Below are 13,397 nucleotides of genomic sequence, written 5' to 3' on the forward strand. Positions count from 1 at the left end.
ATGAATGTGCTGATCTTTTGAGGCAACAGGGGGAATTTCAAAGAAAAGAACAGTTGCTTCTGTGCGGGTTGAAAATGATTTCAATCGTTGATGCCATATCCAAGTTGAAACTTCCTAAAACGGTCTGATCAATCAAATACAAAAGTGTGCGTAATGGTTTTAATTTCTAAAACTGCAGGCATCTTTTAGTTCCCCTGTATTCATCTTTGAAAGATTTCACAGATGCCACCAAGATTACCACACATCACATGAGATTGGCAGACCATGTTTGACTTCAGCAATCAGTTGACCAACATAATGTTCTACATCAAAGACGCTATGTTTAAAGCTTGACATGGACGATTGAACCATCGGGGGCAACCGCTGGTTAGTTTCCGATTCCCGTGACATGACCATTTTCAACATCCTCTCTTCTCCTCATATTCCCCCGGAGATCTAAAAAAACCACTACGTATACACGCATGTGTCAAATTGTGCTATTTCGTCAGAAGTAGAGAGCATTATGAGCTACAAGCCAAACACTCTGTCAATCTTATTGCTAATTTGTCTGGACTAGTATTTATCACAACTTGCCTCTCAAAGTTAACGGTCAAAGTCTCTCGAGAGGCACACGGTCGATATTTCTTTAAGGACTTTGCAAAGACATTAGACCAAGAATCAACAAGCACTAAATGCCAGTCCCCTAAATCTAGAATTCAGCAATGCCATTATCTGGTTCTGGCTATTATTCTGGAAGCACTATGATTATAATGAAATCTATTGGAGGTCTTATGAGTTCATTGTGATCTCTTTTGATTTATGCACAAGGACTCTGAGTATTGAAGAGACGTACTCTTTATTGTCCCAGAATATATGTATATCAGTTTACGAGCCACGTGTATCTACTCACAAATACTAAATAAGTCATGAATGGTCCACAATGGTAATCATTACGATGCTAAAAGTGTACAAAGAAAACACACGGACTCCTGATAATGGCCATCAGTACCACCATACACGCAATAATAAAGGAGCAATGGGATGTGTTTATCTTGTTCCCTTATGAAAATAAACGCACAAATAGTGAAATAATGGGCCGGAATTATTAGGTACCGTAAAAGCCATAACAAAAGGTTTCAATTCAGATTTTGATATAAATTCATTTATCGTTAATAGAAATTTGAAATATGGTAGTACCCAAGTTACCACCACACACCATTAAAAGTAATTATCTGAAAAAACAAGTTCATTTGATCAGTTTGGTTTTACGCCGATTGAGGCATTGTCTAAGTCAGTCGAATGCATGTCTGAAGTAGTTCACTCATACTTGAACCTCCCATTCTAGAACACCGAAATGTGTTGCCTGGAGATACCGTTTTGAATACCACGCAGAGAAAAGTATATTCGAATAATGCTATAACAAAAACGGAATATAATATTAATGATCGCATACGAGGTGTGTAATGTTTTACTCTGCATTGTGCAAAATTCCAGTTAATTTCGTGGGGGATAACAAGAATTCGTACATATTGTTCGTGCATTGTACGCATGTTTGGAAGTGACAATGTTCTTAGAACCACTAAACGAGTGACTGCTTAAAACATTTGGACAAGACCTACCGCCCTTTGAATTACACTACTCAATGTTGCAAAAGTCATGAGGATAATTTAAAATGATCGAAATGTATTGTAGTGCTAACTGTAACAAGAAGCGGCAAAATACCAGTTCCATATCAACCATGAATACTATTCGTTTGACAACATATCAATGCATTCAGTGAAAGTTTGTCCTCATCTGGTATAATACGAATATCGATGATCCCTATCAAAACTTGATTAGTAAAGGAAAACCGCCGATGGAATGGATATTTTGACAGATCTTTGAGTGTTGTATAGATCATACAACAGCTGGTTCGACTCCGTGCTGTATGTATGAAATTACCGATACGAATTTTATGTGTTGCATACCTTTATCAGCTGAGTGAGTGAGTGAGTATGGTTTTACGCCTCTTTTAGCAATATTCCAGCAATATCGCGGCGGGTGACACCAGAAATGGGCTTCACACATTGTACCCATGTCGGGAATCGAACCCGGGTCTTCGGCGTGACGAGCGAACGCTACCCGACCGCCCCCTTTATCAGCTGAATTAAGCCGGACTACAGTGTTCATTGATATATAATCGCATATAGGGAGTGATCTATTGCACCAGCAGCAAGATTACAGATACACCGTTACATATACAGTGCCCTTCTAAATACAGATCAGAGCACAACAACTTACAGAAATGTGTATTTGCGTTTGGTCGATTGGGCAGCCAAGTATTTAAAGTGTTCGCTCGACACGTCGAATGCTCGGGTTCGATTCTGCTCATTGGTACAATGTGTGAAGTCCATTTCTGGTGTCCACCGCCGTGATATTGTTTGAATAATGCTAAAAGCGTCGTACAACAATACTCATTGTCTTAACGTTCATTTTAAACTTGAAGTGGAGCTGGACATGTATTACTTTCATAGCAATAGATAAAACTATCTGTATGTCAAAATCTAAATCAAACAGAACGCAGTCAAATACCCTCCCCGCCTGGACAATTATAATCCTAGGAATTGTTAAGTAATGTACGTCCAATGAAGACAAGGTGTCAGATACCACGACTGGGGAAATACGGTAACCATGACTTATTGACTTTTACCATGTAGGAAATTCGAAGGAGATGAAAAGACGTCGCGATAATGTGTGTTTGGGCGTGTGCTGTAAACTGTTTGCATGCACCATGGCATTTGGTCTGCACTACAACTTGTTTGACTGCACTCCGGCAGAATCTGGTTACTCCAATAAAATAATGAAAGGTTTCTAATTCCCGCATGGGATGGGAGAGCTATTTTTGAAACCGTAGAATACATTTTTTGTGATGAACTGTGCGTATCTTTCTTATACATCAGAGTTCAATCGATAGCAGAAGAACACGCAAGAAAAAATCATCCAGGGTGAACGCACGAATATTGAAAATGGGCCTGATGGCGACAACTATTTATTTTCCCTCGTAATATAATTCTCTTGCACAGAATGTTGACACGTCTCTAAAAACAAACTGGAAATTTCATCGTTCAATAACCAGTCTAGACTTAGACACTGGAGAGAATCTACGCCAGTGTAAAATTATGAAACTCGTCTCTGCCTCGAGCATGGAAAACGTTCGGCCAACCTCGGCTATCCTCGGCCATTCTCGGTCAACCAGTCTCAGTCGTATACTTGTTTCCATCACGAAGACCCTTCTATGAAATACGTTAAGATAAGAGTTTGGGGAATCAGTGTAAATGTGCATTGCACGGTTTGTAACAATTTCTTAACTTTATGACTGACATTCTTGTTTGAGTTTGCTTCCTGTTATGGCCACATCAAATTTACTAATATGCTTTCTTTCATGGATTTGGACAAATGTCATTTGTTTGATCTGTCAACCAAATCATTTATTTAAGTAAGTATGTAACAAATCATTCAAGCTTTGAAAGCAATAATTATACAAACCACCACTTAGAGATCCGTACATACATATACAAATGTTGCCTTGTGCCAACTGGTAGATGGGTCATAATAACAGTTATGTCAATAAATCACATTAGAATGTACATATATTAGTATACTTATGATGAGTGATGGACCTTAACAGAGACATTAACCTTGACTGACACCACAGTCTTCCATAATGAAGCCATATCATACCAGCATGTGAATGTCCGAACCCTTGACTTAAAACATGATCCGTACCATTGGACGTCCCAGAGGTTGACCACAACCCTCATAAGCACATTACAAGAAGTATACTCACACGCAAAAGAAACGCAAGTGGTTTTAAGCAAATAGGTAACAAACACGGAAACATACATTGATAGATCTTTAGCATGAAGTGAAGCCTGATGGTGCTATCAATATTTTTGATTGCATTTTGAAAGCCCCGAGTAAAAACGCAACATAAAAAAACGAATCGCCAAAACGCACCATTTCAATGAATATGTGGGTATCATGCACTCATTTCTCGCGAAATCGAAAATGCACGAACTGTCGCGAACTGTAATGGGTATAAAACTGTGGCCGATTCTTGGACCTACCACTCCTCGGTCAACAATGCCACGCCTAACTCAAATTCAGATGAGCCAGTCTATCGGACGTTTGGAAGCTGGAGAGTCTGTCCAAGATGTTGCCCGTCATTTCAACGTTAACGTTAACATAACCACAATTTACCGTCTCCTGCATCGATACAATGCTACACAGACCACAGATGACCTTCCTCGGAGCGGTCGTCCTAGGGTCACCCCACGTCGACAAGATCGGCAGATTACCCGTCAACACCAGCGACATCCGTTCCTAACTGAAAAGTGAAAGTGCTCGACAGACCATAGGAACACATAATCGACACATTAGCCGGGACTCTGTGATCCGACGTCTTCGTTCCAACAACCTCAGATGTCGCCGACCAGCACGTCGTCCTGTTCTCCAACAGCGGCATCGACAAGCACGACTTTAGTGGGCACAGGGTCATCACAATTGACGTCATCGTGAGTGGAGGCGTGTCATCTTCTCTGATGAAAGTCGTTTTTGTGTCTCCCATGCAAACGGAAGAGTCAGAATTTGGCGGCGTCGAGGTGATCGTTTCGCTGACAGAAACGTTGTGGAAAGGGATCCATGGGGTGGACCTAGCGTCATGATATGGGCAGGGATTGGACTTAATGCGAGACTTGGACCCATGTGCTTTCTGAATGTTGGTCAGGGTCGGGGACACGGCGTCACTGCGGTATATCGACCAAGTGATCAGACCCCACGTTGTTCCATTTTTTGCACAACATCAACAACACATTTTCCAGCAGGACAACGCTCGTCCCCATGTTGCCAGAGCTACATGTACCATGGCCTTTCTGTAACAACACAACATCCGTGTTCTACCGTGGCTAGCCCTCAGCCCTGGTCTGAAGCCCATCGAATACTTGTGGGATGAGGTTCAAAGGCGTCTGCACAATGTGCGCCCAGTCCCTACAACTGCCGATGAACTACGCACAGCTGCTCTGGATGTGTGCAGGAGGATCCCTAGGGCCTTCACAAATCGTCTGATCCACTCAATGTACAGGAGATGTGTGGCAGTGATCGATGCTAATGGTGGTCACACCAGGTATTGACTGACATTTTGGGTATTGGCCCGAAACTGTGTAAGCCCTTAACATTTGAAAAAAACAATTATGTCATCTGCCTTTTACTCCATTCAACTGTCTTCAGTCAAATTTTTGTCAATCTTGCCCAATTAGTATTTCTTGTCTTTACTGTTGAAAATAAATAACATGTATACTGCATCCTCGACTTGCGTTTCTTTTGCGTGTGAGTATATATGATAAATCGGGCACCTATTCTGAATCACCAAAGGAATCACTATGTAAGTCTACTTTAAGATGGGTTAGACATAATTTACAAGTATAGTTTTAAGGCTAAACTAAACCCTCAATGGAATGGTGTTCAAAATATATGAGACAAGGTTAGGCAGGATCTGTCCATGATCAGTAATCAATCGCCATGGCGATGGCTTTGAAAAGAGATTCAAGACTTTCTTGTTAACTCTTTTACTATAATGTTCCTTTGCGAATTAGTTGGTGCATCGTGCTGGTCCGGTGATCGTTGATTCCAATCCCATAATTTACAACAACATTGATATTTATTGAACCTTATGACCGGAGGGGGCACGGGTGGCCCAGTCGTCAAAGGCGCGGCGATTCGCTGTGCAGAGTTGCGTCCCTTGAACACGTCAGAAACCTATGATTGTGGGTTCGAATCCAGGTTCGCCCCGATTATGTTTCTAGGTTTATCAGCAGCATACCCGTGCTCATGGGTTTCACCGAAGTGGTAAACGTATGAGACCTGCATCACTCCTGGCTTTCCTCCCACATGAAGCTGACACGCCGCGATATAACTGGAATACTGTTAAAAGCGGCGTTAAACCCACCTCACTCACTCTCTATGACCGGAGACCCGCGAAGGTCCAGGTTAGAATCGTTCTTCAGCAACTCATGCCTGTCGTGAGAGGCGACCAAGGAGATCGTGGAGATCGTGGTTGATGCATGTCATCGTGTCACAATTGCGTAGAATGATGCTCATGGTGTCAATCACTGGATTGTCTGGTCCAGACTTGATCATTAAAACTGGCATATGGCTAGGTGCGGCGTTAGATAGGAAACAAACAAAGGAACAAAAACGGGAATATTCTTTATGGTACAAGTTAAAATAGGGAATTGCGTTATTACATTATTTTTGTCACCAGTGTGTCAAATTTTGAAATATCCACCATAAACCTCTTTGAAAGCTTTGCCGATGCCTTGAAGTTTGTATGAGTTACAGCAAGAATCGTATTTCGATATTTGAAATCTTCAGCGCATGAGCATGCTTCACTGTTGTGAAATGTAGACACCAAAGCCTGGAGCTGCAGGAGGACAATAAGAATTAAAGATGAATAAACGTTTCAGAAAGTGATGAATCGCCTGTATAATTAACAAGGCAACCATGCACTATTAGACAGACACGCAGCCACCTTTAAGCTCACATTTGGCTCCAATCTCTTCAGACGCTGTAACTGAATAATGAATGTTGTTTGTCTAATTTCCCAGTAATTGCACAATTGATTAAGGAACGTCTGGACTATCTCGTTGATCACCCGGTAAAACATATAACCAATATAAACCAATCTGATGAGGAACTCATTCTATATTTTGCGAGGTTATGTATTCTCTACTCATTTAGTAATCACAAGTCTTCACATTAGCCAGAATGTGCCAGGAAACCTAGTGACCATTGCGACCCTTACTTCAGATGTACGGTTGTCAATGGTCGATAAATTATAAGCTGCATATTTGACATCACCTTGAAAATTATCAGCTTTGAACTACGTGTTGTGGCATCTGCACAGCGGATTTTGACACCTAGTTGACAATACGATTGAGTTTCCATCAGAACCTGAAACATAATCCTGTTCGAATTAAAATGGATTTGGTGTTTTTCATTGAAATGTGTCCGAATGAAGGGAAAGTCTTGGATCACTTGCATGCTTCCGTTACACTGAGCTGTCCATGTCGTTTTGTCTCAATTTCATCTGCAGAGGAATCCGATTCAATTGTTAAGGATACGTATTCAGATTGTGAATTAACCAATAATTTCTATGAAAGTGTGTTTTTTCTTTTACGTTACTTCTTCAATGTATCATATTGTTAGACTTACATGAGGTTCATCGGCCGATTACAAATACGCACCAGCATTTGTTTCAGTGACACATTATAGACGTTTGTGTTGTATAAACATTTACATTTACAAAAACTCCATTCACTCCACATCCACGCTACATATACATTATTGTATGCCCATATCCTCTCCGTTCGTCCTTCACCATTGTCACCAAATCATAATTCCCGCTAAATTCTCTAATTCTTCAACTCATATTCTATGAAACCATGCCTTCCACACACACCACCTGGTCATCTTAACAACTTTCCTTGTCATTAGGCAATGCCTTCCACATTCCCCTACGCCAGATGCAAGAACTCTCATTTGCTAACACCCAGCGCTTCAATTCCCCAACAACTTCCCGTATGGGTCTAGGAAAGAACAGGACCCCAGTGCTGTCTGTAAGAGGTGATTACATTGGATAGGCTGTCCGTCTCTGTAACTCCACTCATATTTTCATCCACTGGTTGGCATAAAATAATTTGTCTTGCTGTAGGTAGAACATTGCTCAGCCTATATATCTTATTCGCACAGTCAACATATCCAACTATTTGTTAGATTCAACGCATCGCCATGTCTACGCACACATCATGTGTATTGTCGTTGATAGAGGAGATATGTATGACTAACTGAACACGCAATCTTGACAAGCAAAGGCCTGGGCTGAGATGATAATGGTAATCCAGATCCATCGATTTTCTCGTCATTCTTTCCTCAGGTCCATTTACATGCAAGGTTGGTACTGTGTTCCCCTCTAAGACGGTTTCATTTCATTGTTTATATGAATACATTACACACACATGACAAATGTATTTACATCACCATCGATCCCAATATATGAAATCATCCGACCAATTTCAGTAAATTTCATTGAAATATGTCATCTCCCAAATTCGTTGAGCAGAGCTCAATTTGCAATTTTGACGTTAGCTGAAAATGAGCATGATGCAGGATAATTACGAGCACAGGCAAACTACTGTACATTGGTAGACATAGGCAAGAAGTTCGAAGTCATTTCAATTGTATGACTATTATAATATAATGATTAAAAAAATAGCTATCCCATGATCCCATGGCATTGGTCGTTTGATTCATACTTGCTGAAACATAGGTGTTACCGAAGGTATTCTCCAACTCCAATTGCTGCACATATTATATGTGGGACATAAACGATACTGTTAGAACATTAGATACATGTCCATTGAAGAGCAGGTTTGGGCAATATTGGAAAACACGCACACACACACACACACACACACACACACACACACGCACGCACGCACGCACGCACGCACGCACGCGCGCGCGCGCGCGCGCATACATGTACATATCAACATACATGTAAACTCACACACGCACAGTCACTCATACACTCTCACACACATTCATACACCACACATGCATACACACATACAACATTATACATATATGGACGTTAATATTTAATTTCTGTAAACTGACGTTATAAAAAATGAACCATTTTATCATTTCATATTGATGGTTTTATTATCTGGCTCCATGGTAATGTATCAATCCTCAAGACAAATATGTCAGCGTGAAAAAGTTCAGCACCAGCGGCGATATTCATTTGGTATGTATCTTTTAAGTTCGTATTCATGATATTTTTTCTTCTGAGTATGTAGTGATGGAAAATAAATATCCCTCGGGATGATAACGTGATATTTGTGTATGACCCGTCTATTTAAACTATCAACAAAGGATCAATTTATTTGTTTCAAGGACTCGAAAGAATAATACGTGTCTAAAATGCTATTGATTTTTCATATAATGTCACCAATACATCAAATTGCGATACATCGTGGCCTTTTTGTTGTCATATGTAAATTTCTTCCTTACGATTTGCTCATATGTTTGTATTAAAGATACGTTCATGTGGATGCAATTCAATAGTCAATATTGCAGCTTCAGTTATAAACGACCCAACGGCCATCTTGCAGATGCCATAATGTGGTATTTAACGTTGAAATTATATATTTCTCCATATTTGTAAATATTTGAGTTTGTTATTATCAATGACTGATCAAATTCTGGAGCTGATCCAATCTAGCCTATATTTGATCTTTCAATCAAAACTACATGGAATTGATCATTAAGATATCATTATGGGAGCATGGTTTGGCTGACGAGACCGCGTTTGTATCTGCAGTCAGTATCTGCAATTTTAGGCAGATGTTGTATCTGTATTATGAAGTGACACTTCATGTTGATGACATGTGCCACATATATACCGTGCGACTCTCTAATGGGTGCTAAGGAAGCACCACATGTAACAAGTGTGGAGCATAACCGAAGCCCTAGCAACTCGTAGGAGTCACTCTTGCACGCACTCAGCAATATTCCAGCTAATGGACTGCTGTCTATCAATAATCGAGTTTGAACCAGAAAATCCAGCGATTGACATCATGAGCATCCATCGACGCAATTGGGCTGCGATTACGTGCCTCAACCACGTCAGCAAGCCTGACCAACCGATCTTGTAAGCTACCTGTTACTACAAGCAGGGGCTTCTCCGGATCGTCACGGAACAGAATCAGTGGACACAGTAGCCCCAGTGATCAACGATGCTCTGATTAGTATCGTTGATACCTCAGCACAATACATGAGTTTCACGATAGTGGAAAACGTCTAAGACCTGTGTCCAAGACCGGGAGCCAACGATGGGACAGGATACGATCGCACGCTTGCGAATACTTGGTTTCATCATTATTTGATAGTGATTGTTAAACGCATGCTCGTTATATAGTCGGAATCGTACAATGTACTCTGCTTTTAGCAGAGATTTCTTATGATCATGGAAATGGTTACCTCGCTTTTATTTAATTTAGTCCCACGTTAAATCTGATACATCATGTTTATCCAAAGTTACGCACTGCCTCGCAAGAGTTGCTGTTTCATACTATATTAAATAATTAGGAAAATGACGATTAACAACACGTGGCAAAAAACTATGCATGGAGTCGTATTGTTTCGTTTCACAGAATAAAAGATTCCTGCTTAAACTGGTAATGTATAGGCCTTTAGAGAAATGGGAAGTGACACAGAAAGAAACATCAGAATAATAAAGGAGGCTGAATCCTAAAGAAGTTCACCATCTCACGACATTTGCGGATATTAACTTCTGGTTTTTGAGATAAACATCCTTTACACTGAATGGCTGATGCGCAGTAAAAGACGTCTTTAAACTGATACTCAAATGCTCTGCAAAATCTGTCATAAACCTAAACGCGAATAAAACAAGGTGATGCATATCCCCAGAGGATTTATTGGGATCTAGAACTGTTGATTAACAGTCAAGGTCATGTTAACCCAAAGCGATGTCATGTCTACGGGGAAATATAATGACTTATGCTTCCTCCGAACCCCTTCACTATTACTGATGATGAGTAATATGACCATACACATAGAGTACGGTTAGGTGTGTAAAGGCTTGAAATATTATCCCCAAATGGTAGCTGGCTTGAGATACACCTATTTTGGGACGGACATCAATGTTCAGAAATACTGCTCTTTGAGGGGCCGGGAAGGTAATAAGAATAAATGATATATGAATATATACATGAACTTTCATGCTCTTTGGGGCACACACAAACATATATAGACGTTTGAGATCCCTAGTCCAAAAGGTTCAAGACAAAATATTTATAATATGTTCTCTGCTAAGCATCATGGTAAATTTGTGTAGGCTTCGCATCGTTCACCGAATCGAATCAAAGTTTATCATTACACTCATACTCACAACTGGTGTGTACCATGCAAGAAAACGTATTGTGACTGCGTCTCAGCTGGTGTTCAAAGTAGCATGACATGATGTTTGTCGGGAGAGTACCCCGACAACGGGGTTCGTTGTCCATTAAATAATGATAATCTGTATATTGAAATGACCTCACTGTAACCTTTTTTATGAATTCGTGACTGTACATAGAATATCTTACATATAACTTTTAACAGGACCGTTCTACTTCATGTATATAGCCAAACTGAAGTACTGACGAAAAAAAATGTGACCATCTTACATCTAACCACTGGATATATAATTACAGTAATGCTGGACTAACGAAGGTCAACTGCCACCATTTTGAAGGTCAGGTCCATTGCACTTCTGGCAAATTGTCCTGAACTTTGAAAAAGACATAGGTGACTACATCTATGTTCACAGCGTTTTATGACACATGCCCCATGAATCAGAGAAATGACGTTTTACCTTATGTTTATCATGTGAGATAGTGATGTACAAAAATGAAATGTTTTGAAACAATTAAACTTGATTATTTACTGAGATAAAATGTACAGCGTTTCCTTGAGCTTCCAGTACTGAATAGGAAACGGCATGTCTTCAGCTGGTTTTAGAGTCAAGTCAAAAGTTGCGAATTCTGATGCTTGGATTTGGCAGATTTCTTCGGCACATACTGGCCTCAGATGTGGCATTGATATGTCACATATATTAGTTCTCGGATTAAAAAATAATATTGTGGTTATCTTATTTGCGGACTCGTCAGTGGAACAACTGCAAACGTTTCATCATGTGGAGCCAGACTTTTGATGGCAGCTGGCTAGGACAGAATGGGTTTATCCCAATTCTGTTTTCTCTTTTTTCAGTTTGTGCATTCTGCAAATGCCGTCGTAACCCTCATGAAAGTCATTCAACACTTTCACAAATCTCCGTTGTACGATTCCGACTGTATCATTTACAGGTATTTATGAATAACGCTTCATTAGTGATGATACCAGGTAAAGCATGTTATGCTGATAATTAAATCAAACCTTAGGCATTAAATGACAGATAACCAGTTACTGATCGCAGTCTAGATTTCTGGTGTAAATTATAAATGCCTTTGCCTTCAAATATTCTGTTTGTTTGCAGAATAAATTCACAACCCTCATAAATCCGTAAACTGATGACTCCTTTTAAAATACGTTTCGCCAGTTTGTTGACACGTGGAATTGCTACAATGATAACAATGTATGAACGGTAAAGATTTCAGTAATTGTCTGTGTTAGGGTAAGACGGGTAACCTAGGTTTCGGCATCAGTTCCTGGAAAGGCAGTGTTAAATTTCCAAATTGGTCACAAGTTATGATTCCAATTGTTGGTTATGGTACTGTTAACCTGAAAGCAGAGCAAAGACTACCCATGGTCCCACTTATTTTCAATCCTAAAGACCCGCCTTTGCCAGTTTTGGCCACTACATCCATGCATGCGTGAACATAACCTACTTTGCTATGCTATCAGGAAGTTCGCTTGCGGGCCGAGGTCGGCATGATAACATTGAACGTATGTCAAAGAGAAAGGTCACTGGCAAGTAAGGTCAATACCAGGAATTAGTTTATAGTGATAGGAAACCCATCACGTATTTGAGAAAATGTTAAAGTAACCTAATCAACTTGATAATCCTCAACATAGGATCAGTGTTATTGGAATCTAGAGTAAGCAGAGCTAGTTTTCGTTCACCATGTCTTTGCTCATGATCCCAGACCTCTGCAAGGACTGATGTCTAGACACCCCACTGTGCCACCTCTTATCATTCAATATCCTCCATGAATCACAAGTGATCTGACGTTTACCAGCAAAGTAATTGTTTTTGTTTGATTAATATCAAGCAGGGATCCATCACGGCTTCGGATGACATATTGGAAAATGGTGCAAAGAATGTGATTTGTTCGATCAATGGCTGCCAAGACTATGGAAGCCTTGGGCAAATCTTTAGAACGTGCTGTTCCCCACTCATGACTGAGATTTCTTACATAGTTGATTTCTGGTGTTGGATGAGTTGTACATTAGCCGAATGTGTCCGATTATATCTTTATACCAGTGTTTGGTGGCGCTTGAAGACGGCCGAAAGTGATACGTGGTAGAGAACATCAATTAACAGCCATAGCCAGGATCTTTGGTTACCGGGACAAGGACTAGTTTCAATGTGGTTATGGATTTGAGCTGTCAAAGACCATTGGAAACCGGGGACACTCGGTGTTGAGAAACTGTCGACTCTTTTTGTCCAGTTTTATGGTTATTGAACTCAATTTCCATCACCGCTTTCTTGACAAGAGGATCTCCTATTGATGCAATCGTTGATAAAAGGATACCGAATCAATGCTCGTATGAAGGTTGAAATGGGGTAAATGTTTGGGGTATGTTTGCAGTCACTGCAC

Source organism: Haliotis rufescens, unplaced genomic scaffold, assembly GCF_023055435.1.
Source record: "Haliotis rufescens isolate VD_foot unplaced genomic scaffold, xgHalRufe1.0.p SCAF_5, whole genome shotgun sequence".
Lineage (NCBI taxonomy): Eukaryota > Metazoa > Mollusca > Gastropoda > Lepetellida > Haliotidae > Haliotis > Haliotis rufescens.